This window comes from Oncorhynchus keta, unplaced genomic scaffold, assembly GCF_023373465.1.
Source record: "Oncorhynchus keta strain PuntledgeMale-10-30-2019 unplaced genomic scaffold, Oket_V2 Un_contig_18344_pilon_pilon, whole genome shotgun sequence".
Taxonomy (NCBI): domain Eukaryota; kingdom Metazoa; phylum Chordata; class Actinopteri; order Salmoniformes; family Salmonidae; genus Oncorhynchus; species Oncorhynchus keta.
Window position 1 is genome coordinate 35,212 of NW_026280871.1, and position 27,890 is coordinate 63,101.

Sequence of the window (27,890 nt, forward strand, 5' to 3'; positions counted from 1 at the left end):
GGACGTCTCTCTCTCTCTGATTAGAGAAACAGGGTGTCGTCTTTCGCCCTGGCAACCCCCCTGAGAACCTAAAAATAAAAAGGGGACCGGCTTTGGAGCTGACCTTTACCCTGTGAGCATGTGCAGGTGACAGTTGTCCATCCCTGGGAGTCAGCGGGCTCCGAAGAGTGTGGGTGTTTGGGGTGCCATTATTACTGCGTGTGAACATTGTCACAAAGTGTGTGTTTGAGACTATCAGGAAGCAGGGTGGGTGATTATAAAATATAATGTAGGGTGTTACGACATCCCAGTAAACATCACAGACATGTATATATTTCTTTTTACCTTTATTTTACTAAGCAAGTCAGTTAAGAACAAATTCTCATTTTCAATGACGGCCTAGTGGGTTAACTGCCTGTTCAGGGGCAGAACGACAGATTTGACCATCTGTCAGCTCTGGGGTTTGAACTCCGCAACCTTCACGGTTACTAGTCCAATTTAAATCTAAAAATATTTAGTTAGGCTAACGAAACTGCCGCATAGCAGATTTGAATAAATGTATGTCATCTTTCGATCTGTAAAATACCAAAGGTAGGCTATATTTAGCGAACAGTTGAAGACAAGTACACAGAATTTAGACTCAACTTCCGAGACCCAATCACCATCTTTTATTAAAGAAAATACTAATATTAATATGGTTCAAATGAAAAAAACTAAATAATAAAAATGTAATTGAACCGCTATGGAGCCTGGCCTAGTGAATTGAAGACGGGATGGACCCCAACCCTCGCAACCTTGTTCAACATGGAGAAATCAACATGATGAATTGATGGATAAAAAAAACCTAGTACAGATGGACCCAACCCTCGTGTCAACATGGAGAAATCAACATGATGAAATGGATCAAACCTAGTACAGGAAAGAAATAAAAAAAACAGAGACACAACAAGCCAACTCCCAACTTTTATTTCTTGACCTTTTCTTTCTCCAATGCTGTCAGACCTGCCCTTTTTTTTTTCTCAGAGTGACTCACTCAACCAAGAGAGCCTGAAGGCATAAAGACATTTTATTCAGAGACATTTTTAAAAAACAAACTCAATGCATTTGATTTATTTTGCCTTGTCTTCTTTATGTGCTGGCTTTCAAGAGGTCCAAAGCAGGAAAATCACAAACTTTGTCTGAACTGGCAACCTATTCCCTACATAGTGATACATTTGACCAGACTATGTAAGTAATGACCTGTATATTGGACTAGGGTCCCCGTTCAGACAAAGTTATAAACGGGGGGAAAGTTGATACATTTGGCATGTTAAGAGTATTGTTTATTATTTCAGTTCTCAGGAAAGCAAAAAAACAAAACAAACACTTGATTCACAACTACAGGGCCAAACCCGAGCTGTACTGAACTGGTCAAGCCTCCATTTAGTGTGAATCAGATCAGTGTCTTCAACCCAGACAACCACAGAGTGGTGGCTATTTCTGCGTTAGGTTCACCTACACTATAGATAAGGCCGGGGTACACAACTCTAGTCTTAAAAGAGTTGTGTGTGTGTGCAGGTATTTGTCCCGACCCTGCTCAAACACAACTGTAAATGAAGCCACTACTCCTGGTCTTGAATTGATTTATTGACCACGATTAGGCTAGATTAAATTGGGTATGTTAAGAGCTGGAACAAAATCCTGCCTTCACACTACGGCCCACCAGAACCAGCGATGGCTCACTCCATAGGCTGAGCTAAGGCAATACGAGTGGTTTAGCTGTAACAGGGAAGGGAGGAAAAAGGTTTGGTTGTATTCATTAGGGGGGCAGGGTTGTATTCATTAGTGCAAATCACGCAGAATGTTTTGCAATGGGAAAAACAAACGTTTCTTATTGAGACAAGTTCAGGTCGTTGCCTGCAGAGTTAGATTCCGTTTTAGTTTCCTAGTGAATAACGACCCAAGAGACACCACACCAAATGAAGGGAGGGAAAAAAATCATCACGTAAGAAATGATCCCAGGCCAGTTTTATAGTTGTGTTAGCTTATACTGGTTAGGGTTTGAGTGGGGACCACAGATTTGAGAACAGTTATATTGTTCCTCGTACTTGTTAAGAAGAGGCAAGACACCACAATTAAAAGCAGAGCAGAACAAAGAGAATTTTCTTCCAAGAAAGTTAAAAAAAACTGGTGACCTGTATTTGAGAACCGATTGCCAACTAAATAACTTCCACAGGGTTTTTTTAAATCAATTAATAACACCAAAAAACAGCCATACGAGCGTTGATCCAAGACGAAAACCGGCAAAAAAATAAAAAAACTGTTACAACTCAAATCAAAATCAGTTAGAGCCAGTTACAGTACGTGTGATCATAACCTGTTCCCATAGTAACAGAGCAACCATCCCTTTCAGCGTAGTACAGCACCAATGACAGGCAAGCAACAGGTGACAGGACCACTGACCTGATCCACAACAAAGTTGGGACACACATAATTTGGCAATCGTTTCGATAACCGTTTTTTTTCCTACAGCGAAGGGAAAACATTGTAGTTGTTTGCTGAACATAGGAAAAAATGATTCCCTCATGATGAACAAAAATGAAGATAAAAACACACCGACTGATAGGCTACCTAAAAATGTGACGTGTGAAACACTTAAGCTACAAAAAGAGGCTACTTTGTGAGAAAACAGACAGTGGTGAGACAGAAAACAGTCTCTTGCTAGGGAGTGTTAAAAAAAAAAAGGCATCGTGATTTCAATTAAGTTTAGCTGTAGAGCCAAGTGACATTAATTACATATTAGCATTAGCTTCACTACTAGACTTACATTGTAGCTTAGCTTAGCTTCACTAAAATAGAACTACATAGTAGCATTAGCTTAGCTTCACTCATAGAATTACATTGTAGCATTAGCCATTAGCTTAGCCAATTGAATTCCAATGACGCTTTAGCGAATTACATTTACAGTGTAGTGGGGCTATCAGCTTAGCGACGCAAGTGATTTTCTGTTTGATGCTACGGCTTCATTAGATAGATAAGAGGGGGAGCTGCTTGAAAGTGTTACAAGCTAAAAAAGGCAGTTGTGGCATTTTTAAAGCTCTTTGTAAAAAAAAAAAAAAAAAAAGACTTCTGCCCAGTCCCAAACCAATCCCTAGCCCATAGATAGCGTGCACCAGGTAAGCAAATGACCCCTAGATGCACTAAGTAATCAAAAATGGCATGAATTACCCGAAGCCGAGAAGGCCACAGGGGTGATTACCATATTGGTAATACCTGTACAATCCTCTCAGATTTACACAAACGTCTACTAGGGGACGATTTGGGAATGAGGCCCGAACGGTAGTGTAAAAACCAACTTCTGCATCCCAAACGGCACTCCAATCCCTATTTTAGGATCCCCTATAGGAGGGCCCTGGTCTAAAGTAGTGCACTATTTAGGATCCCCTATAGGAGAGTCCTGGTCTAAAGTAGTGCACTATTTAGGAAATCAGGTGTCATTAGAGAGACAGAGACCAACGACATGATGAGACATTCCCAGGCCTTGGCTTGACGAGTGTCGACCAAACACTCTTAGACAGTTTCAGAAAACGACAACCTTATATAAACACAAAAAAAAAAACAAAAAAAAGTATATATTTTTCATTTCTTCTAAAAAGGTCTGGTGACTGATCAATTTAAGGCGATTGGCCAGGAAGATTTAAGGTTGCTAAGAAACTGTCTGAGATTATGGGGTGCATGTCAACCGTCTCAAAATGGCTTCCTTCCTCCCTTTACCACCAAGCCTAATTTCCTCTCCTTAACCCGGACAGGACAGAGAAGGTGGAAGAGATGGGGTAGAGAGAGAGATAACCTACTGCGAGTTTGCTTTCAGTTGTTCAACTCTTCAGATAATTACAACCCTGACCTTTTCCAGACTTTAAGACTTGCACAAAGCACCCAGAGGTCGCGTCACTCTTTCACACTAATAAAGGGAGGAATCCAGTTTTTAGGCGATTGAGACGCAGCCTGAATCACGTCTCCTCAGAGATGCCTCTCTCGTTCTCAAATGGAGAAAAAAACAAAACAACTATTTGGTAACAAAAAGGTGTACTCCCGAAAACATTATAATACAAAAAAAACAACATTTGAAAATGTACCTCGGCTAAAAGCTTATAAAATATCATAAAGAATAAAATAACAATAATATTCCTTGGTCCGTAAGAAATGGTTACTATAATAAAATGTTTCACCCATAAACAATAATGACGTTTCTCTGCACACGAGTGATATCTCCATCATTACCAAAGCCCTTTGTTGTGAGCCAAAAAAAATATCTAAACTTTGTAGAAAGAGTGTTGAAAATAAAATATAAAAAGTTGTTCTCCAACAAATGTATAAAAAGGGCTCCTAGTTATTGTGTCATCCTCGAGGTGAAACCTCTCCCAGACTGAATGACCCAGGCTGCAGTGTCATGTCCACAACCGACCACACGGGGGCGCCAGAGAGAGGGGATCCGCCTCCATCCAGGTCTGTCTTTCATCAGAACCTCATCTCTCTTCTTCCCTTCTCCTCCTCAACTCAATCGCTCTCTTTCCAAAGAGTCCTTGAGCGAGCGAGGGTGGTTCCAAAGCAGGTCCATGAGCCTCTCACCTCCCCCACACACACACACTTCCCCGCTGCTATGACGAAACTGACATCACCGATGAACCCGACAACAACCCAACGCTATTGGTTGACCCTCCCCCTTGACCAATCCCGTAGCCCGTCTGTCCTTCCGCCAACCCCCCTAAACCTCCCATCCCCATACTCCCTGAGGAAGGCGAGGATGAGGACGAAGAGGAGATACTGTGACTGTGGGTCTGGAGGATGGCTCCGGCAGCGCTGCAGTGAAGACGAGGGCCTGGTTCTGGGGTATAGGTGAAGGTGAGGGCCGTGGAGTAGATGACTCCGTCGTTGCGGACCAAGGTGACGGGGACCTGGACGGGCTGACGGACCCAGCGCCACCCCTCTCTGAAGGCCGAGATGTCAGGCACCACGCAGAGCACGCTCTCTCCACACCTGGGACAGAAGAGGTTAGACAAAAAGACAGATTCACCACGAGATCCGGCACGTTGTGGAGTCCAGTCCGCGTTACCACGGAAACGGACTCGACCGCATGTCACCAGTCTTCAGTCAGTCGTTCGTTAACTTAACAACAATTTTAAAACTGGTTAGAGGTTAGCCTCCTCTGGTCTCTCCAGATATCAGCTGTGACTGTGGTTGGTACCTCACTTCTACATTTTTACTGCTTTTGGGTCAAGTCTGACCTCTTAAAAATTGAGTTCATAGAAAAACAAACAAATAAAATAACCATTTTAATAATTGTATTTTTTAATGACATGACAGTCCTAATCCATAATCTTCAATTAAACGATTATACAGTTACCACGGTAACACGATACCATGCCAGCCGTCTCTCTGTCACTCACACAACAGCTTACCTGTACATGGTGTCAGCCTCGATATCTCCAAACCAGACTCGGAGATCTGGAGCAAAGTTCTGTCCTGTCAGCTCCAACATGGCCACATCACCTCCACCATTCAACTAGAGAGACAACAGAGGGGTTAGTGTGGGTCCTGTCCCCTCCACCATTCAACTAGAGACAACAGAGGGGTTAGTGTGGGTCCTGTCCCCTCCACCATTCAACTAGAGAGACAACAGAGGGGTTAGTGTGGGTCCTGTCACCTCCACCATTCAACTAGAGACAACAGAGGGGTTAGTGTGGGTCCTGTCACCTCCACCATTCAACTAGAGAGACAACAGAGGGGTTAGTGTGGGTCCTGTCACCTCCACCATTCAACTAGAGAGACAACAGAGGGGTTAGTGTGGGTCCTGTCACCTCCACCATTCAACTAGAGACAACAGAGGGGTTAGTGTGGGTCCTGTCCCTCCACCATTCAACTAGAGACAACAGAGGGGTTAGTGTGGGTCCTGTCCCCTCCACCATTCAACTAGAGAGACAACAGAGGGGTTAGTGTGGGTCCTGTCCCCTCCACCATTCAACTAGAGAGACAACAGAGGGGTTAGTGTGGGTCCTGTCCCCTCCACCATTCAACTAGAGACAACAGAGGGGTTAGTGTGGGTCCTGTCACCTCCACCATTCAACTAGAGACAACAGAGGGGTTAGTGTGGGTCCTGTCACCTCCACCATTCAACTAGAGACAACAGAGGGGTTAGTGTGGGTCCTGTCCCCTCCACCATTCAACTAGAGAGACAACAGAGGGGTTAGTGTGGGTCCTGTCCCCTCCACCATTCAACTAGAGAGACAACAGAGGGGTTAGTGTGGGTCCTGTCCCCTCCACCATTCAACTAGAGAGACAACAGAGGGGTTAGTGTGGGTCCTGTCCCCTCCACCATTCAACTAGAGACAACAGAGGGGTTAGTGTGGGTCCTGTCACCTCCACCATTCAACTAGAGACAACAGAGGGGTTAGTGTGGGTCCTGTCACCTCCACCAGTGTGGGTCCTGTCACCTCCCCATTCAACTAGAGAGACAACAGAGGGGTTAGTGTGGGTCCTGTCACCTCCACCATTCAACTAGAGACAACAGAGGGGTTAGTGTGGGTCCTGTCCCCTCCACCATTCAACTAGAGAGAACAGAGGGGTTAGTGTGGGTCCTGTCCCCTCCACCATTCAACTAGAGAGACAACAGAGGGGTTAGTGTGGGTCCTGTCACCTCCACCATTCAACTAGAGACAACAGAGGGGTTAGTGTGGGTCCTGTCCCCTCCACCATTCAACTAGAGACAACAGAGGGGTTAGTGTGGGTCCTGTCCCCTCCACCATTCAACTAGAGACAACAGAGGGGTTAGTGTGGGTCCTGTCCCCTCCACCATTCAACTAGAGACAACAGAGGGGTTAGTGTGGGTCCTGTCCCCTCCACCATTCAACTAGAGACAACAGAGGGGTTAGTGTGGGTGTGTCTCTCAGTAGAGAATATACTGGTTTGTGTGTATTAAGGTGTGTGTTTAGGTATATGTTAATGTGTGTTTTGGTGTGTGTACCTGTAGACTCTCCACCACAGGGACTGGTGTAACAGGACAGGGTACAGGACCCATCCATCCCCTGGTAGAAGGTGTGTGTGTGTGTGTGTAGGTGTGTGTGTACCTGTAGACTCTCCACCACAGGGACTGGTGTAACAGGACAGGGTACAGGACCCACCCCCTGGTAGAAGGTGTGTGTGTGTACCTGCAGACTCTCCACCACAGGGACTGGTGTAACAGGACAGGGTACAGGACCCATCCCCTGGTAGAAGGTGTGTGTGTGTACCTGTAGACTCTCCACCACAGGGACTGGTGTAACAGGACAGGGTACAGGACCCATCCCCTGGTAGAAGGTGTGTGTGTGTGTGTGGAGGTGTGTGTGTACCTGTAGACTCTCCACCACAGGGACTGGTGTAACAGGACAGGGTACAGGACCCATCCCCTGGTAGAAGGTGTACTCTGCCTTGTCTGTACTGATGATGGTCCAGGAGGCTCCATCGTTTATCATCTCCTTACTGGGCTCTTTGGGGCAGGGCGTGGCCTGGGGGAGGAGATATGCTAATTAGTCATTTATCTCCGTACTGGGCTCCTTAGGGTAGGGTGTGGCCTGGGGGAGGAGATATGCTAATTAGTCATTTATCTCCATACTGGGCTCCTTAGGGTAGGGTGTGGCCTGGGGGAGGAGATATGCTAATTAGTCATTTATCTCCGTACTGGGCTCCTTAGGGTAGGGTGTGGCCTGGGGGAGGAGATATGCTAATTAGTCATTTATCTCCGTACTGGGCTCCTTAGGGCAGGGCGTGGCCTGGGGGAGGAGATATGCTAATTAGTCATTTATCTCCGTACTGGGCTCCTTAGGGTAGGGTGTGGCCTGGGGGAGGAGATATGCTAATTAGTCATCTACCTCCTTACTGGTCTTTTGGGGGAAAGGCGTGGCCTGGGGAGGAGATATGCTAATTAGTAATTTACCTCCGTACGGGTATTTTGGGGAAGGGCGTGGCTTGGGGGAGGAGATATGCTAATTAGTCATCTACCTCCGTAGTGGTCTTTTGGGGAAGGGCGTGGCCTGGGAGAGGACATATGCTAATTAGTCATGTATCTACGTACTGGTCTTTTGGGGAAGGGCGTGGCCTGGGGGAGGAGATAAGCTAATTAGTAGTTTATGATCTCATTACTGAGGTGCCTTCAGTTGGAGTTCACGTGGGCTAAGATGCGGAACAGTTTGTGCTGAACGACACGTCTCCCCAAAACGTCCTTGAACACACTTCGCTCCTGCTTGGTGGGTGTTTTTTAAAATGTATTTGATTTATTTTACCTTTATTTAACCAGGCAAGTCAGTTAAGAACAAATTCTTATTTTCAATGACGGCCTACAAGGGAACAGTGGGTTAACTGCCTGTTCAGGGGCAGAAAGACAGATTTGTACCTTGTCAGCTCGGGGGTTTGAACTGTGGTGAGGTGTTGCTTGAAGAAACGAGTGGAGTAATTTAAAAAAGGGTAGTGGCCATGCTGACAGCATTCCCCAACCCCTCCCCGATTAAACACAACAACTGGTCATTCAGTACAACACCGCTTCAGTTCCACAACGCACCGACCGCACCTGGGGGGGAGGTGAGAGACACCCGTTATCGCAACGCATCGGACCGTTGGGCAACGGTCGACCCGCAACGCATCACCGGACCGTGAGAGACACCTGATTAACACATCACCTGGGGAACGCAGACGACCGATTACCGTTCACACAACCATCAACCGATTATCTATCACACATCACCTGGGGTTCCACAACGCATCGAACCGTTCCACAACGCGTCGAACCGTTCCACAACGCATCGAACCGTTCCATCAACACATCACCTGGGGAGGAGGTGACCGACACCCTGATTACAACATCACCTCGAACCGTTCCACAACGCATCGACCGGAACGTGACCGAACCGTTCCACACACAACCGAACCGTTCCACAACGCGCCGAACCGTTCCACAACGCATCACCTGGGGGGAACGCAGAGAACCGTTCCACAACATCACCTGGGAACCGTTCCACACAACGCAACGCATCACCATTCCACAACGTGCCGAACCGTTCCACAACGTACCGAACCGTTCCACAACGTACCGGACTGGGGAGTGAGAGACACGAACCGATTAACACACATCCCAACGCATCGAACCGTTCCACAACATCACCTGGGGGACAACGCAGCGACACGAACGTTCATCACCATCACCTGGGGGAACGCACACCCGTTCCACAACGGAGGTGAGAGAACCGTTCCACAACGGATGAGATGAACCGTTCCACAACGCACCAGTGGTCCAATAAGAAACCTCATTATCAGGGACGAACGTTCCACAACGCATCGAACCGTTCCACAACGCACCTGGGAACCGCTCCACAATCTATCAACCGTTGGGGGACAACGTACTTCGAACCGTTCCACAACGCATCAACCGCTCCACAACGCACCTGGGGAGGAGGTGAGACACCGATTTCCACAACGGAGGTGAGAACCGATTTCCATCAACGCATAGAGAACCGTTCCACAACACATCGACCCACAACGTGATCGACCGTATCCACAACGCAGGTCGACCGATTATCTATCACACAACGCACTCGAACCGTATCCACAACGCATCGAGACACCCGATTTCCACAACGAGGAGGTGAGACGGAACCCTGATTATCAACGCATCGGGGAACGGTGAGAGACACCCGATTATCCACATCACGGAGGTGAGAGACCGATTATCCACAACGTGAGAGACACCCTGAATCGTTCCACAACGTACCCTGACCGCAGACCTGGTCTCTTTGGGGAAGGGCGTGGCCTGGGTGAAGGACTGATTAGATGAACTAGTGGTCCAATAAGAAACCCTCATTAAACAGGGAGGGACTAGATGAACTAGTGGTCCAATAAGAAACCCTCATTAAACAGGGAGGGACTAGATGAACTAGTCGTCCAATAAGAAACCATCATTAAACAGGGAGGGACTAGATTAACTAGTGGTCCAATAAGAAACTCTCATTAAACCTGGGGGAGGGAGATGGACTGGGGAGGATGAACTAATGGTCCAATAAGAAACTCTCATTAAACACCTGGGGAGGGACTAGATGAACTAGTGGTCCAATAAGAAACTCTCATTAAACAGGGAGTGACTAGATGAACCAGTGGTCCAATAAGAAACTCTCATTAAACAGGGAGGGACTAGATGAACTAGTGGTCCAATAAGGAACTCTGAATTTAATTGAACAGAGGGCTGGGAAAAGCTATTACCAGATACAACAAACCTGACTCACCGATCACCCATCACACATCAGGGGCTAGGAGGTGTGAGACACCCTGATTATCACACATGTGTGTGTGTGTGTGTGTGTGTGTGTGTGTACCTGGAACTGAATGATTCTCTCCTGGGAGAGACAGAGGTACATTCTCACGGTGTCTTTCAGGTAGAAGGAACACTTGTGGAGCTGAGACACTGGGTGAGAGACACCCTGCATCCATCAATGCTGTCTGCTTGTCCACCTTACGGATCACCTGGGGAGGAGGTGAGAGACACCCTGATTATCTATCACACATCACCTGGGGAGGAGGTGAGAGACACCCTGATTATCTATCACACATCACCTGGGGAGGAGGTGAGAGACACCCTGATTATCTATCACACATCACCTGGGGAGGAGGTGAGAGACACCCTGATTATCTATCACACATCACCTGGGGGGAGGTGAGGACACCCTGATTATCTACATCACCTGGGGAGGATTATCTGATTATCACACATCACCTGGGGAGGAGGTGAGAGACACCCTGATTATCTATCACACATCACCTGGGGAGGAGGTGAGAGACACCCTGATTATCTATCACACATCACCTGGGGAGGAGGTGAGAGACACCCTGATTATCTATCACACATCACCTGGGGAGGAGGTGAGAGACACCCTGATTATCTATCACACATCACCTGGGGAGGAGGTGAGAGACACCCTGATTATCTATCACACATCACCTGGGGAGGAGGTGAGAGACACCCTGATTATCTATCACACATCACCTGGGGAGGAGGTGAGAGGATTATCTATCACACATCAGGAGGTGAGAGACACCCTGATTATCTATCACACATCACCTGGGGAGGAGGTGAGAGACACCCTGCTTATCTATCACACATCACCTGGGGAGGAGGTGAGAGACACCCTGATTATCTATCACACATCACCTGGGGAGGGAGGTGAGAGACACCCTGATTATCTATCACACATCACCTGGGGAGGAGGTGAGAGACACCCTGATATATCACCTATCACCCTGATTACATCACCTGGGGAGGAGGTGAGAGACACCCTGATTATCTATCACACATCACCTGGGGAGGAGGTGAGAGACACCCTGATTATCACACACATCACCTGGGGAGGAGGTGAGAGACACCCTGATTACACATCACCTGGGGAGGAGGTGAGAGACACCCTGATTATCACACATCACCTGGGGAGGAGGTGAGAGACACCCTGATTATCTATCACACATCACCTGGGGAGGAGGTGAGAGACACCCTATCTATCACACATCACCTGGGGAGGATGAGAGACACCCTGATTATCACACATCACCTGGGGAGGAGGTGAGAGACACCCTGATTATCTATCACACATCACCTGGGGAGGAGGTGAGAGACACCCTGATTATCTATCACACATCACCTGGGGGGAGGAGGTGAGAGACACCCTGATTATCATCCACATCACCTGGGGGGGAGGTGAGAGACACCCTGATTATCACACATCACCTGGGGATTGAGAGACACCCTGATTATCACACATCACCTGGGGAGGAGGTGAGAGACACCCTGATTATCACACATCACCTGGGGAGGAGGTGAGAGGCACCCTGCTTATCTATCACACATCACCTGGGGAGGAGGTGAGAGGCACCCTGATTATCACACATCACCTGGGGAGGAGGTGAGAGACACCCTGATTATCTATCACACATCACCTGGGAGGAGGTGAGAGACACCCTGATTATCTATCACACATCACCTGGGGAGGAGGTGAGAGACACCCTGATTATCACACATCACCTGGGGAGGAGGTGAGAGACACCCTGATTATCACACATCACCTGGGGAGGAGGTGAGAGACACCCTGATTATCACACATCACCTGGGGAGGAGGTGAGAGACACCCTGATTATCTATCACACATCACCTGGGGAGGAGGTGAGAGACACCCTGATTATCTATCACACATCACCTGGGGAGGAGGTGAGAGACACCCTGATTATCTATCACACATCACCTGGGGAGGAGGTGAGAGACACCCTGATTATCTATCACACATCACCTGGGGAGGAGGTGAGAGACACCCTGATTATCACACATCACCTATCATCACACATCACCTGGGGAGGAGGTGAGAGACACCCTGATTATCTATCACATCATCACCTGGGGAGGAGGTGAGAGACACCCTGATTATTATCACACATCACCTGGGGGAGGAGACACCCTGATTATTATCACACATCACCTGGGGAGGAGGTGAGAGACACCCTGATTATCACACATCACCTGGGGGAGGTGAGAGACACCCTGATTTATCTATGAGAGACACCCTGATTATCTATGAGAGACACACATCACCTGGGGAGGAGGTGAGAGACACCCTGATTATCACACATCACCTGGGGAGGAGGTGAGAGACACCCTGATTATCACACATCACCTGGGGAGGAGGTGAGAGACACCCTGATTATCTATCACACATCACCTGGGGAGGAGGTGAGACACCCTGATCTATCACACATCACCTGGGGAGGAGGTTATCTATCACACATCACCTGGGGAGGAGGTGAGAGACACCCTGATTATCTATCACACATCACCTGGGGAGGAGGTGAGAGACACCCTGATTATCTATCACACATCACCTGGGGAGGAGGTGAGAGACACCCTGATTATCTATCACACATCACCTGGGGGGAGGGAGAGACACCCTGATTATCTATCACACATCACCTGGGGAGGAGGTGAGAGACACCCTGATTATCTATCACACATCACCTGGGGAGGAGGTGAGAGACACCCTGATTATCTATCACACATCACCTGGGGAGGAGGTGAGAGACACCCTGATTATCTATCACACATCACCTGGGGAGGAGGTGAGAGACACCCTGATTATCACACATCACCTGGGGAGGAGGTGAGAGACACCCTGATTATCTATCACACATCACCTGGGGAGGAGGTGAGAGACATCACCTGAGGTTATCTATCACACATCACCTGGGGAGGAGGTGAGAGACACCCTGATTATCTATCACACATCACCTGGGGAGGAGGTGAGAGACACCCTGATTATCTATCACACATCACCTGGGGAGGAGGTGAGACACCCTGATTATCTACACATCACCTGGGGAGGAGGTGAGAGACACCCTGATTATTATCACACATCACCTGGGGAGGAGGTGAGAGACACCCTGATTATCTATCACACATCACCTGGGGAGGAGGTGAGAGACACCCTGATTATCTATCACATCACCTGGGGAGGAGGTGAGAGACACCCTGATTATCTATCACACATCACCTGGGGAGGAGGTGAGAGACACCCTGATTATTATCACACATCACCTGGGGAGGAGGTGAGAGACACCCTGATTATCTATCACACATCACCTGGGGAGGAGGTGAGAGACACCCTGATTATCTATCACACATCACCTGGGGAGGAGGTGAGAGACACCCTGATTATCTATCACACATCACCTGGGGAGGAGGTGAGAGACACCCACATCACCTTATCTATCACACATCACCTGGGGAGGAGGTGAGACACCCTGATTAGACACCATCACCTGGGGAGGAGGTGAGAGACACCCTATTACACATCACCTGGGGAGGAGGTGAGAGACACCCTGATTATTATCACACATCACCTGGGGGGAGGGAGGTGATTATCTACACATCACCTGGGGAGAGACACCCTGATTATCACACATCACCTGGGGAGGAGGTGAGAGACACCCTGATTATCTATCACACATCACCTGGGGAGGAGGTGAGAGACACCCTGATTATCTATCACACATCACCTGGGGAGGAGGTGAGAGACACCCTGATTATCACACATCACCTGGGGAGGAGGTGAGAGACACCCTGATTATCACACATCACCTGGGGGAGGAGGTGGGGAGAGACACCCTGATTATCACACATCACCTGGGGAGGAGGTGAGAGACACCCTGATTATCTCACACATCACCTGGGGAGGAGGTGAGAGACACCCTGATTATCTATGAGAGACACCCACACATCACCTGGGGAGGAGGTGAGAGACATCCCTGATTATCTATCACACATCACCTGGGGGGAGGAGGTGAGAGACACACCCTGATTATCTATCACACATCACCTGGGGAGGAGGTGAGAGACACCCTGATTATCTATCACACATCACCTGGGGAGGAGGTGAGAGACACCCTGATTATCTATCACACATCACCTGGGGAGGAGGTGAGAGACACCCTGATTATTATCACACATCACCTGGGAGGAGGTGAGAGACACCCTGATTATCTATCACACATCACCTGGGGGGAGGTGAGAGACACCCTGATTATCACACATCACCTGGGGAGGAGGTGAGAGACACCCTGATTATTATCACACATCACCTGGGGAGGAGGTGAGAGACACCCTGATTATCACACATCACCTGGGGAGGAGGTGAGAGACACCCTGATTATCACACATCACCTGGGGAGGAGGTGAGACACACCCTGATTATCACACATCACCTGGGGAGGAGGTGAGAGACACCCTGATTATCTATCACACATCACCTGGGGGGAGGTGAGAGACACCCTGATTATCTACACATCACCTGGGGGGAGGTGAGAGACACCCTGATTATCTATCACACATCACCTGGGGGGAGGTGAGAGACACCCTGATTATCTATCACACATCACCTGGGGAGGAGGTGAGAGACACCCTGATTATCTATCACACATCACCTGGGGAGGATGAGAGACACCCTGATTATCACACATCACCTGGGGAGGAGGTGAGAGACACCCTGATTATTATCACACATCACCTGGGGAGGAGGTGAGAGACACCCTGATTATCACACATCACCTGGGGAGGAGGTGAGAGACACCCTGATTATCTATCACACATCACCTGGGGGGAGGTGAGAGACACCCTGATTATTATCACACATCACCTGGGGGGGGAGGTGATTAGAGACATCACCTGACACCCTTATCTATCACACATCACCTGGGGAGGAGGTGAGAGACACCCTGATTATCACACATCACCTGGGGAGGAGGTGAGAGACACCCTGATTATCTATCACACATCACCTGGGGAGGAGGTGAGAGACACCCTGATTATCACACATCACCTGGGGAGGAGGTGAGAGACACCCTGATTATCACACATCACCTGGGGAGGAGGTGAGAGACACCCTGCTTATCTATCACCTGGGGAGGAGGTGAGAGACACCCTGATTATCACACATCACCTGGGGAGGAGGTGAGAGACACCCTGATTATCACACATCACCTGGGGAGGAGGTGAGAGACACCCTGATTATCTATCACACATCACCTGGGGAGGAGGTGAGAGACACCCTGATTATCTATCACACATCACCTGGGGAGGAGGTGAGAGACACCCTGATTATCTATCACACATCACCTGGGGAGGAGGTGAGAGACACCCTGATTATCACACATCACCTGGGGGGAGGTGAGAGACACCCTGATTATCTATCACACATCACCTGGGGAGGAGGTGAGAGACACCCTGATTGGGGAGGAGGTGAGAGACACCCTGATTATCTATCACACATCACCTGGGGAGGAGGTGAGAGACACCCTGATTATTATCACACATCACCTGACACATCACCTATCACACATCACCTGGGGAGGAGGTGAGAGACACCCTGATTATCACACATCACCTGGGGAGGAGGTGAGAGACACCCTGATTATCTATCACACATCACCTGGGGAGGAGGTGAGAGACACCCTGATTATCTATCACACATCACCTGGGGAGGAGGTGAGAGACACCCTGATTATTATCACACATCACCTGGGGAGGAGGTGAGAGACACCCTGATTATCACACATCACCTGGGGAGGAGGTGAGAGACACCCTGATTATCACACATCACCTGGGGAGGAGGTGAGAGACACCCTGATTATCACACATCACCTGGGGAGGAGGTGAGAGACACCCTGATTATCTATCACACATCACCTGGGGAGGAGGTGAGAGACACCCTGATTATCTATCACTGATTACATCACCTGGGGAGGAGGTGAGAGACACCCTGATTATTATCACACATCACCTGGGGGGGAGGTGAGAGACACCCTGATTATCTACACATCACCTATGAGAGACACCCTGATTATCACACACACCTGGGGAGGAGGTGAGAGACACCCTGATTATCACACATCACCTGGGGAGGAGGTGAGAGACACCCTGATTATCACACATCACCTGGGGAGGAGGTGAGAGACACCCTGATTATCACACATCACCTGGGGAGGAGGTGAGAGACACCCTGATTATCACACATCACCTGGGGAGGAGGTGAGAGACACCCTGATTATCACACATCACCTGGGGAGGAGGTGAGAGACACCCTGATTATCTATCACACATCACCTGGGGGAGGTGAGAGACACCCTGATTATCACACATCACCTGGGTAGGAGGTGAGAGACAGCCTGCTTATCTATCACACATCACCTGGGGGAGGTGAGAGACACCCTGCTTATCTATCACACATCACCTGGGGGGGAGGTGAGAGACACCCTGCTTATCTATCACACATCACCTGGGGAGGAGGTGAGAGACACCCTGATTATCACACATCACCTGGGGAGGAGGTGAGACACCCTGACACATCACCTGGGGGAGGTTAGAGACATCCTGCTTATCTATCACACATCACCTGGGGGGAGGTGAGAGACACCCTGATTATCTATCACACATCACCTGGGGAGGAGGTGAGAGACACCCTGATTATCACACATCACCTGGGGAGGAGGTGAGAGACACCCTCTTATTATCACACATCACCTGGGGGAGGTGAGAGACACCCTGATTATCACACATCACCTGGGGGAGGTGAGAGACACCCTGATTATCTATCACACATCACCTGGGGGAGGTGAGAGACACCCTGATTATCACACATCACCTGGGGAGGAGGTGAGAGACACCCTGATTATCACACATCACCTGGGGAGGAGGTGAGAGACACCCTGATTATCACACATCACCTGGGGAGGAGGTGAGAGACACCCTGATTATCACACATCACCTGGGGAGGAGGTGAGAGACACCCTGATTATCTATCACACATCACCTGGGGAGGAGGTGAGAGACACCCTGATTATCTATCACACATCACCTGGGGAGGAGGTGAGAGACACCCTGATTATCTATCACACATCACCTGGGGAGGAGGTGAGAGACACCCTGATTATCTATCACACATCACCTGGGGAGGAGGTGAGAGACACCCTGATTATCTATCACACATCACCTGGGGGGAGGTGAGAGACACCCTGATTATCACACATCACCTGGGGAGGAGGTGAGAGACACCCTGATTATCACACATCACCTGGGGAGGAGGTGAGAGACACCCTGATTATCACACATCACCTGGGAGAGTAGGTAGAGAGGTGAATATGTAGGAACAGGAGACAGACAGACCTGTAGGTAGAGAGGTGAATATGTAGGAACAGCAGACAGACCTGTAGGTAGAGAGGTGAATATGTAGGAACAGCAGACAGACAGACAGACCTGTAGGTAGAGAGGTGAGACACGTTGGTACGTACCAGTCTAGGCAGCGCCATACCAGTGACAGAACAGACCAGTTTGACAGTCTGACCATAGTGGATGTATCCATCCCTCACTGCAAACTCCTCCCCTTCCGGCTCTTCCTCCTCCACTATAGGGAGAGAGTCATCGTTACTACTGTAGGAAACACATTTAATAACTTAATAACTGAAACCAGCCCTACCATAACGACCCTCTCCATATATAGTTACTATAACGACCCTCTCCATATATAGTTACTATAACGACCCTCTCCATATATAGTTACCATAACGACCCCTCTCCATATATAGTTACCATAACGACCCTCCATATATAGTTACCATAACGACCCTCTCCATATATAGTTACCATAACGACCCTCCATATATAGTTACCATAACGACCCTCTCCATATATAGTTACCATAACGACCCTCCATATATAGTTACTATAACGACCCTCCATATATAGTTACTATAACGACCCTCCATATATAGTTACTATAACGACCCTCCATATATAGTTACTATAACGACCCTCTCCATATATAGTTACTATAACGACCCTCCATATATAGTTACTATACTCCAGACATAGTTACCTCTCCATATATAGTTACTATAACGACCCCTCCATATATAGACCTCTCCATATATAGTTACTATATGTAGAACGACCCTCTCCATATATAGTTACTATAACGACTCCTCATAGTGAATATGTAGGAACATCCATATAGTTACTATAACGACCCTCTCCATATATAGTTACTATAACGACCCCTCCATATATAGTTACTATAACGACCCTCTCCATATATAGTTACTATAACGACCCTCTCCATATATAGTTGACTATAGTTACGACCCTCTCCATATATAGTCACTATAACGACCCTCTCCATATATAGTTGACACTATAACAGACCCTCCATATATAGTCACTATAACGACCCTCCATATATAGTCACTATAACGACCCTCCATATATAGTTACTATAACGACCCCTCCATATATAGTTACTATAACGACCTCTCCATATATAGTTACTATAACGACATTCCATATATAGTTACTATAACGACCCCTCCATATATAGTTACTATCCATATATAGTTACTATAACGACCCTCTCCATATATAGTTACTGTAACGACCTCTCCATATATAGTTAACGACTCCTCCATATATAGTTACTATAACGACCCTCTCCATATATATATAGTTACTATAACGACCCTCTCCATATATAGTTACTATAACGACCCTCTCCATATATAGTTACTATAACCCTCTCCATATATAGTTACTATAAGACCCTCTCCATATATAGTTACTATAACGACCCTCCTCCATATATAGTTACTATAATAGTTACCCTCTCCATATATAGTTACTATAACGACCCTCTCCATATATAGTTACTATACCCTCTCCATATATAGTTACTATAACGACCCTCTCCATATATAGTTACTATAACGACCCTCTCCATATATATAGTTACTATAACGACCCTCTCCATATATAGTTACTATAACGACCCTCTCCATATATATATATAGTTACTATAACGACCCTCTCCATATATAGTTACTATAACGACCCTCTCCATATATAGTTACTATAACGACCCTCTCCATATATAGTTACTATAACGACCCTCTCCATATATAGTTACTATAACGACCCTCTCCATATATAGTTACTATAACGACCCTCTCCATATATAGTTACTATAACGACCCTCTCCATATATAGTTACTATAACGACCCTCTCCATATATAGTTACTATAACGACCCTCTCCATATATAGTTACTATAGTTACTATACTAACGCTCTCCATATATAGTTACTATAACGACTCCTCTCCATATATAGTTACTATAACGACCCTCTCCATATATAGTTACTTACCATATATAGTTACTATAACGACCCCTCCATATATAGTTACTCTCCATATATAGTTACTATAACAACCCTCTATATATCTATATACAGTTACTATAACAACTCTATAAGATGCTATACATCTATATATAGTTACTATAACAACCCTCCATATATAGTTACTATAACAACCCTCTATATGACGCTATATATAGTTACTATAACAACCCTCTATATATCTATATACAGTTACTATAACAACTCTATAAGATGCTATATATCTATATATAGTTACTATAACAACCCTTTATATGATGCTATACATCTTTATCTGAAGTCTTGTCTGGGTGGCATTGACTTCGACATCACCATGGCAATGCAGCATAATCAACAGAGAAACAACATGATTGGCTGAAACAGAGGAGGAGAGAGAGTTCAGACGGAAGACAGAGGAAGCTATTAGAGGAAAGTGAAGATATTAAGGAAATGGGCCGGAGGGAAGAGAGGGGCGGGGCCGGAGGGAAGAGAGGGGCGGGGCCGGAGGGAAGAGAGGGGCGGGGCCGAAGGGAGGAGAGGGGCGGGGCCGAAGGAGAGGAGGGAGGGGTAACTTACAGAGGTGTATGTAGAAGGCTCCCCACTGTTGTGAACTGGCATGGAAGTTCCCTCCCTCCACGTGTAGGTAGCGGGTACTGACGGTCTGAGAACGCAGCCGGTTAAACAACGCAACCTTGGTCCCTGACGCTATACACACTAGAGAGAGAGGGAGAGGGTAGGGAGTGAGGGAGAGGGTAGGGAGTGAGGGAGAGGGTAGGGAGTGAGGGAGAGGGTAGGGAGTGAGGGAGAGAGTAGGGAGTAGGGTAGGGAGTGAGGGAGTAGGGTAGGGAGTGAGTAGGGAGTGAGGGAGTAGGGTAAGGAGTGAGGGAGAGGGTAGGGAGTGAGGGAGAGGGTAGGGAGTGAGAGGGTAGGGTAGGGGGAGAGGGTAGGGAGGGAGGGAGAGGGTAGGGAGTGAGGGAGAGGGTAGGGAGTGAGGGAGAGGGTAGGGAGTGAGGGAGAGGGTAGGGAGTGAGGGAGAGGGTAGGGAGGAGGGGAGTGAGGCAAAGGGTAGGGAGTGAGAGGGTAGGGAGTGAGGGAGAGGGAGTGAGGGAGAGGGAGTGAGGGAGTAGGGTAGGGAGTGAGGGAGGTTAAGGGTAGGGAGGAGGGAGGGTAGGGGTAGGGAGGGTAGGGAGTAGGCAAGGGAGTGAGGGAGAGGGTAGGGAGTGAGGGCAAAGGGTAGGGAGTGAGGGAGTAGGGTAGGGAGGAGGGAGGGAGAGGGTAGGGAGTGAGGGAGTAGGGAGTAGGAAGTAGGGTAGGGAGTGAGGGAGGTAGGGTAGGGAGTGAGGGAGTAGGGTAGGGAGTGAGGGAGTAGGGTAGGGAGTGAGAGAGAGGGAGTAGGGTAGGGAGTGAGAGAGAGGGAGTAGGGTAGGGAGTGAGGGAGGGAGTAGGGTAGGGAGTGAGAGAGAGGGAGAGGGTAGGGAGGAGAGAGAGGAGAGGGTAGGGAGTGAGGGAGAGGAGTAGGGTAGGGAGAGGGAGGGAGAGGGAGAGGGTAGGGAGTGAGAGGAGGGAGAGGGTAGGGAGTGAGGAGAGGGAGAGGGTAGGGAGTGAGGGAGGGAGAGGGTAGGGAGTGAGGGAGGGAGAGGGTAGGGAGTGAGGGAGGGAGAGGGTAGGGAGTGAGGGAGGGAGAGGGTAGGGAGTGAGGGAGGGAGAGGGTAGGGAGTGAGGGAGGGAGAGGGTAGGGAGTGAGGGAGGGAGAGGGTAGGGAGTGAGGGAGGGAGAGGGTAGGGAGGAGGGAGGGAGAGGGTAGGGAGTGAGGGAGGGAGAGGGTAGGGAGTGAGGGAGGGAGAGGGTAGGGAGTGAGGGAGAGGGTAGGGAGTGAGGGAGAGAGTAGGGAGTGAGGGAGAGAGTAGGGAGTGAGGGAGAGGGTAGGGAGTGAGGGAGAGGGTAGGGAGTGAGGGAGAGGGTAGGGAGTGAGGAGAGGGTAGGGAGTGAGGGAGAGGGTAGGGAGTGAGGGAGAGGGTAGGGAGTGAGGGAGAGGGTAGGGAGTGAGGGAGAGGGTAGGGAGTGAGGGAGAGGGTAGGGAGTGAGGGAGAGAGTAGGGAGAGAGTAGGTTAGATATGCATTCATGAAGAGATCATGAAAGAGAGACCCCACTTTGAAGTTGATCATTGTCAAATGAAAACAGCAGAGTTATGACAGAGTAAAAAAAGACCTTTGTACCGAAACCACTCAGGAAAACCGTACCACTGCGCATCAAGCGTGTGTGTGTGTGTGTGTGTGTGTGTGTGTGTGTGTGTGTGTGTGTGTGTTCATACTCAGTCAGTTCTATGTAACCATAAATCTTCTCTTAATGTGGTGAGAGCATCCTGTGCGTGTGTGTGTGTGTGTGTGTGTGGTGAGAGCATCCTGTGTGTGTGTGTGTGTGGTGAGAGCATCCTGTGTGTGTGTGTGGTGAGAGCATCCTGTGTGTGTGTGGTGAGAGCATCCTGTGTGTGTGTGTGTGGTGAGAGCATCCTGTGTGTGTGTGTGTGGTGAGAGCATCCTGTGTGTGTGTGTGGTGAGAGCATCCTGTGTGTGTGTGTGTGTGTGTGGTGAGAGCATCCTGTGTGTGTGTGTGTGTGTGTGGTGAGAGCATCCTGTGTGTGTGTGTGTGTGTGTGTGTGTGTGAGCATGTGTGTGTGTGTGTGTGTGTGGTGAGAGCATCCTGTGTGTGTGTGTGTGTGTGTGGTGTGAGCATCCTGTGTGTGTGTGTGTGTGTGTGAGAGCATCCTGTGTGTGTGTGTGTGTGTGTGTGGTGAGAGCATCTGTGTGTGTGTGTGTGTGTGTGTGTGTGTGTGTAGTGAGCATCCTGTGTGTGTGTGTGTGTGTGTGTGTGGTGAGAGCATCCTGTGTGTGTGTGTGTGTGTGTGTGGTGAGAGCATCCTGTGTGTGTGTGTGTGTGTGTGTGTGGTGAGAGCATCCTGTGTGTGTGTGTGTGTGTGTGGTGAGAGCATCCTGTGTGTGTGTGTGTGTGTGGTGTATGAGTGTGTGTGTGTGTGTGTGTGTGGTGAGAGCATCCTGTGTGTGTGTGTGTGTGGTGAGAGCATCCTGTGTGTGTGTGTGTGTGGTGAGAGCATCCTGTGTGTGTGTGTGTGTGTGTGGTGAGAGCATCCTGTGTGTGTGTGTGTGTGGTGAGAGCATCCTGTGTGTGTGTGTGTGTGTGTGTGGTGAGAGCATCCTGTGTGTGTGTGTGTGGTGAGAGCATCCTGTGTGTGTGTGTGTGTGGTGAGAGCATCCTGTGTGTGTGTGTGTGGTGAGAGCATCCTGTGTGTGTGTGTGTGGTGAGAGCATCCTGTGTGTGTGTGTGGTGAGAGCATCCTGTGTGTGTGTGTGTGGTGAGAGCATCCGTGTGTGTGTGTGTGTGGTGAGAGCATCCTGTGTGTGTGTGTGGTGAGAGCATCTGTGTGTGTGTGTGTGTGTGTGTGTGTGTGTGTGGTGAGAGCATTCTGTGTGTGTGTGTGGTGAGAGCATCCTGTGTGTGTGTGTGGTGAGAGCATCCTGTGTGTGTGTGTGGTGAGAGCATCCTGTGTGTGTGTGTGGTGAGAGCATCCTGTGTGTGTGTGTGTGGTGAGAGCATCCTGTGTGTGTGTGTGGTGAGAGCATCCTGTGTGTGTGTGGTGAGAGCATCCTGTGTGTGTGTGGTGAGAGCATCCTGTGTGTGTGTGGTGAGAGCATCCTGTGTGTGTGTGTGTGTGTGTGTGGTGAGAGCATCCTGTGTGTGTGTGTGTGGTGAGAGCATCCTGTGTGTGTGTGGTGAGAGCATCCTGTGTGTGTGTGGTGAGAGCATCCTGTGTGTGTGTGGTGAGAGCATCCTGTGTGTGTGTGGTGAGAGCATCCTGTGTGTGTGTGTGAGAGTGTGTGTGAGAGCATCCTGTGTGTGTGTGTGGTGAGAGCATCCTGTGTGTGTGTGGTGAGAGCATCCTGTGTGTGTGTGGTGAGAGCATCCTGTGTGTGTGTGGTGAGAGCATCCTGTGTGTGTGTGGTGAGAGCATCCTGTGTGTGTGTGTGGTGAGAGCATCCTGTGTGTGTGTGGTGAGAGCATCCTGTGTGTGTGTGTGGTGAGAGCATCCTGTGTGTGTGTGGTGAGAGCATCCTGTGTGTGTGTGTGGTGAGAGCATCCCTGTGTGTGTGTGGTGAGAGCATCCTGTGTGTGTGTGGTGAGAGCATCCTGTGTGTGTGTGTGGTGAGAGCATCCTGTGTGTGTGTGGTGAGAGCATCGTGTGTGTGTGTGGTGAGAGCATCCTGTGTGTGTGGTGAGAGCATCCTGTGTGTGTGGTGAGAGCATCCTGTGTGTGTGGTGAGAGCATCCTGTGTGTGTGGTGAGAGCATCCTGTGTGTGTGGTGAGAGCATCCTGTGTGTGTGGTGAGAGCATCCTGTGTGTGTGGTGAGAGCATCCTGTGTGTGTGGTGAGAGCATCCTGTGTGTGTGGTGAGAGCATCCTGTGTGTGTGGTGAGAGCATCCTGTGTGTGTGGTGAGAGCATCCTGTGTGTGTGGTGAGAGCATCCTGTGTGTGTGTGGTGAGAGCATCCTGTGTGTGTGTGGTGAGAGCATCTGCAATTGCACTTAAAGCATGCAGATATATTTTATTTGAAATTAAAAGTAGTTGAATATTAATGTATGAATAAAAAAAAGGTATTTGAAAATCCTCTCCGTTGTAGAAAATACATTTTTGTAGACTATGGACTTCTACAAATAACCATTAAAATTCCAGAGCCCTATAAAACCCTATTCCCTATGTAGTGCACTACTTTAGACCAGAGCCCTATGGAACCCTATTCCCTATGTAGTGCACTACTTTAGACCAGAGCCCTATAGAACCCTATTCCCTATGTAGTGCACTACTTTAGACCAGAGCCCTATAGAACCCTATTCCCTATGTAGTGCACTACTTTAGACCAGAGCCCTATAGAACCCTATTCCCTATGTAGTGCACTACTTTAGACCAGAGCCCTATAGAACCCTATTCCCTATGTAGTGCACTACTTTAGACCAGAGCCCTATAGAACACTATTCCCTATGTAGTGCACTACTTTAGACCAGAGCCCTATAGAACCCTATTCCCTATGTAGTGCACTACTTTAGACCAGAGCCCTATAGAACACTATTCCCTATGTAGTGCACTACTTTAGACCAGAGCCCTATAGAACCCTATTCCCTATGTAGTGCACTACTTTAGACCAGAGCCCTATAGAACACTATTCCCTATGTAGTGCACTACTTTAGACCAGAGCCCTATAGAACACTATTCCCTATGTAGTGCACTACTTTAGACCAGAGCCCTATAGAACCCTATTCCCTATGTAGTGCACTACTTTAGACCAGAGCCCTATAGAACCCTATAAAAAAACATTTAAAACAGAAAAAACGATTTTATAATATCTGATACTCTAATACACATTTATTATCCATTACTGTGGAAATGTGTGTGTGCGTGTGGTCCTAGTCATGCGTGTTCCTCTCCATACTCACGGTCAGCGTTCTTCAGAGACTGTTTCTTCTTGGACGGTTTTGAGATAACTTTGATCCTCTTACTAAGGAAGACTCCTATGTCTGTACTGTTACCATAGAACATCTTGACTGACAGCATGAAGTGTTTCCTCTTGTCACTGTCACTGATGTATAGAGTCTTAGCTGTGCAGAAGTCCTGGAGGGAGGGGGGAGAGAGAAGGGGAGGGGGGAGAAGGGGAGGGGAGAGAGAGAGAAGGAGAGGAGAGAGAGAGAGAGAAGGAGAGGAGAGAGAGAGAGAGAGGAGAGGAGAGAGAGAGAGAGAGAGAGAGGAGAGAGAGAGAGAGAGAGAGAGAAGGAGAGGAGAGAGAGAGAATGAGAGGAGAGAGAAGGAGAGGAGGGAGAGAGAGAAGGAGAGGAGGGAGAGAGAGAAGGAGAGGAGAGAGAGAGAGGAGAGAGAGAGAAGGAGAGGGGGAGAGAGAGAAGAGAGAGGGGAGAGAGAGAGAGGAGGAGGGAGAGAGAGAGAGGAGAGGAGGGAGAGAGAGAGGAGGAGGGGAGAGAGAAGGAGAGGGGGAGAGAGAGAAGGAGAGGAGGGGGAGAGAGAGAAGGAGAGGGGAGAGAGAGAGAGGAGAGGAGAGGAGAGGAGAGAGAGAGGAGGAGAGGAGAGAGAGAAGGAGGAGGAGGGGGAGAGAGAGAAGGAGAGGGGAGAGAGAGAAGGAGAGGAGAGAGAAGGAGAGGAGGGAGAGAGAGAAGGAGAGGAGGGAGAGAGAGAGAGAGGAGGGAGAGAGAGAGAGGAGGAGAGAGAGAGAAGGAGAGGGGGAGAGAGAGAAGGAGAGGAGGGAGAGAGAGAAGGAGAGGAGGGAGAGAGAGAAGAGAGAGGGAGAGAGAGAAGGAGAGGAGGGAGAGAGAGAAGGAGAGGGGGAGAGAGAGAAGGAGAGGGGGAGAGAGAGAAGGAGAGGGGGGAGAGAGAGAAGGAGAGGGGGAGAGAGAAGGAGAGGGGAGAGAGAGAAGGAGAGGGGGAGAGAGAGAAGGAGAGGGGGAGAGAGAAGAAGAGGGGGAGAGAGAGAGAGGAGAGAGAAGGAGAGAGGGAGAGAGAGAAGGAGAGGGGGAGAGAGAGAAGGAGAGGGGGAGAGAGAGAAGGAGAGGGAGGGAGAGAGAGAAGAGGGGGGGAGAGAGAGGAGAGGGGAGAGAGAGAGAGAAGGAGAGGGGGAGAGAGAGAAGGAGAGGGGGAGAGAGAGAAGGAGAGGGGGAGAGAGAGAAGGAGAGGGGGAGAGAGAGAAGGAGAGGGGGAGAGAGAGAAGGAGAGGGGGAGAGAGAGAAGGAGGGGGGGAGAGAGAGAAGGAGAGGGGGGAGAGAGAGAAGGAGAGGGGGAGAGAGAGAAGGAGGGGGAGAGAGAGAAGGGAGAGAGAGGGGAGAAGAGAGGAGAGAAGGAGAAAGGGGGAGAGAAGAGGGGGGAGAGAGGAGATGGGAGAGAGGAGAGAAGGAGAGGGGGAGAGAGGAGAAGGAGGGGAGAAGGAGAGGGGAGAGAAGAGAGGAGAGAGAGAGAAGGAGAGAGGAGAAGGGGAGGGAGAAGGAGAGGAGAGAGAGAAGGAGAGAGAGGGGGGAGAGAGAAGGAGATTTGAGTGTGGAAACAGGATTTTCAGTCATGCAGAAGTTCTGTGGGGAAAGACTGAGGGAGGTGTGTTTCACTGTTCTGCCTCTCTCTCTGTGTGTGTGTGTGTGTGTGTGTGTGTGTGTGTGTGTGTGTGTGTGTGTGTGTGTGTGTGTGTGTGTGTGTGTGTGTGTGTAGACACACGGTTTTACCCTTGCAGACATTCTGGGGAGAGTAAATGAGGAAATGTGGGTTTCAGTCAGCGTGTCTGTGTGTGTCAGTGCGACTCTCCCTCTGTGTGTGTGTGTGTGTGTGTGTGTGTGTGTGTGTGTCAGTGTGACTCTCCCTCTGTGTGTGTGTGTGTGTGTGTGTGTGTGTGTGTGTGTGTGTGTGTGTGTGTGTGTGTGTCAGTGTGACTCTCCCTCTGTGTGTGTGTGTGTGTGTGTGTGTGTGTGTGTGTGTGTGTGTGTGTGTGTGTGTGTGTTGTCCCTTACCTTCCCCTCTATGTTGAGTTGCTGCATCTCCTGGTCACTGTTTCCTATCCCTATAAAGGCACAGGGCTGAGCCTCCTGCTCTGAACTGCCCTCTCTCTCCATCTCCTCTGTCTTCTTCTTCCAGCCACAGCCCATCAGATAGATACAAGGAGGAGGGCAGAAGAACCTACAGGACAGACAGATCAGCCCATCAGATAGATACAAGGAGGAGGACAGAAGAACCTACAGGACAGACAGATCAGCCCATCAGATAGATACAAGGAGGAGGGCAGAAGAACCTACAGGACAGACAGATCAGCCCATCAGATAGATACAAGGAGGAGGACAGAAGAACCTACAGGACAGACAGATCAGCCCATCAGATAGATACAAGGAGGAGGACAGAAGAACCTACAGGACAGACAGATCAGCCCATCAGATAGATACAAGGAGGAGGGCAGAAGAACCTACAGGACAGACAGATCAGCCCATCAGATAGATACAAGGAGGAGGACAGAAGAACCTACAGGACAGACAGATCAGCCCATCAGATAGATACAAGGAGGAGGGCAGAAG

The 27,890-nt window shown here is 49.1% G+C and overlaps 1 long non-coding RNA gene and 1 pseudogene across 3 annotated transcripts; both read right to left on the minus strand.

Moving 5' to 3' along the window:
* Nucleotides 1-929: 929 nt before the first annotated feature.
* On the minus strand, nucleotides 930-27,890 carry LOC127920096 (recombining binding protein suppressor of hairless-like; annotated as a pseudogene). The gene is made up of 8 exons (XR_008105080.1): nucleotides 27,336-27,890; nucleotides 25,275-25,449; nucleotides 20,344-20,481; nucleotides 17,854-17,966; nucleotides 10,353-10,500; nucleotides 7,344-7,499; nucleotides 5,418-5,521; nucleotides 930-4,995 (listed from the first exon to the last, which is right to left on the minus strand). The product of XR_008105080.1 is annotated as a recombining binding protein suppressor of hairless-like (transcript).
* LOC127920097 (uncharacterized) lies at nucleotides 5,530-7,237 on the minus strand. 2 transcript variants are annotated; one of them, XR_008105082.1, is made up of 4 exons: nucleotides 7,083-7,237; nucleotides 6,653-6,979; nucleotides 6,070-6,325; nucleotides 5,530-5,816 (listed from the first exon to the last, which is right to left on the minus strand). It is a non-coding gene; the product is annotated as an uncharacterized LOC127920097 (long non-coding RNA). The 2 variants fall into 2 exon arrangements; XR_008105083.1 differs by lacking the exons at nucleotides 6,653-6,979; nucleotides 7,083-7,237 and having other exon boundaries at nucleotides 5,530-5,662; nucleotides 5,713-5,816; nucleotides 6,070-6,369.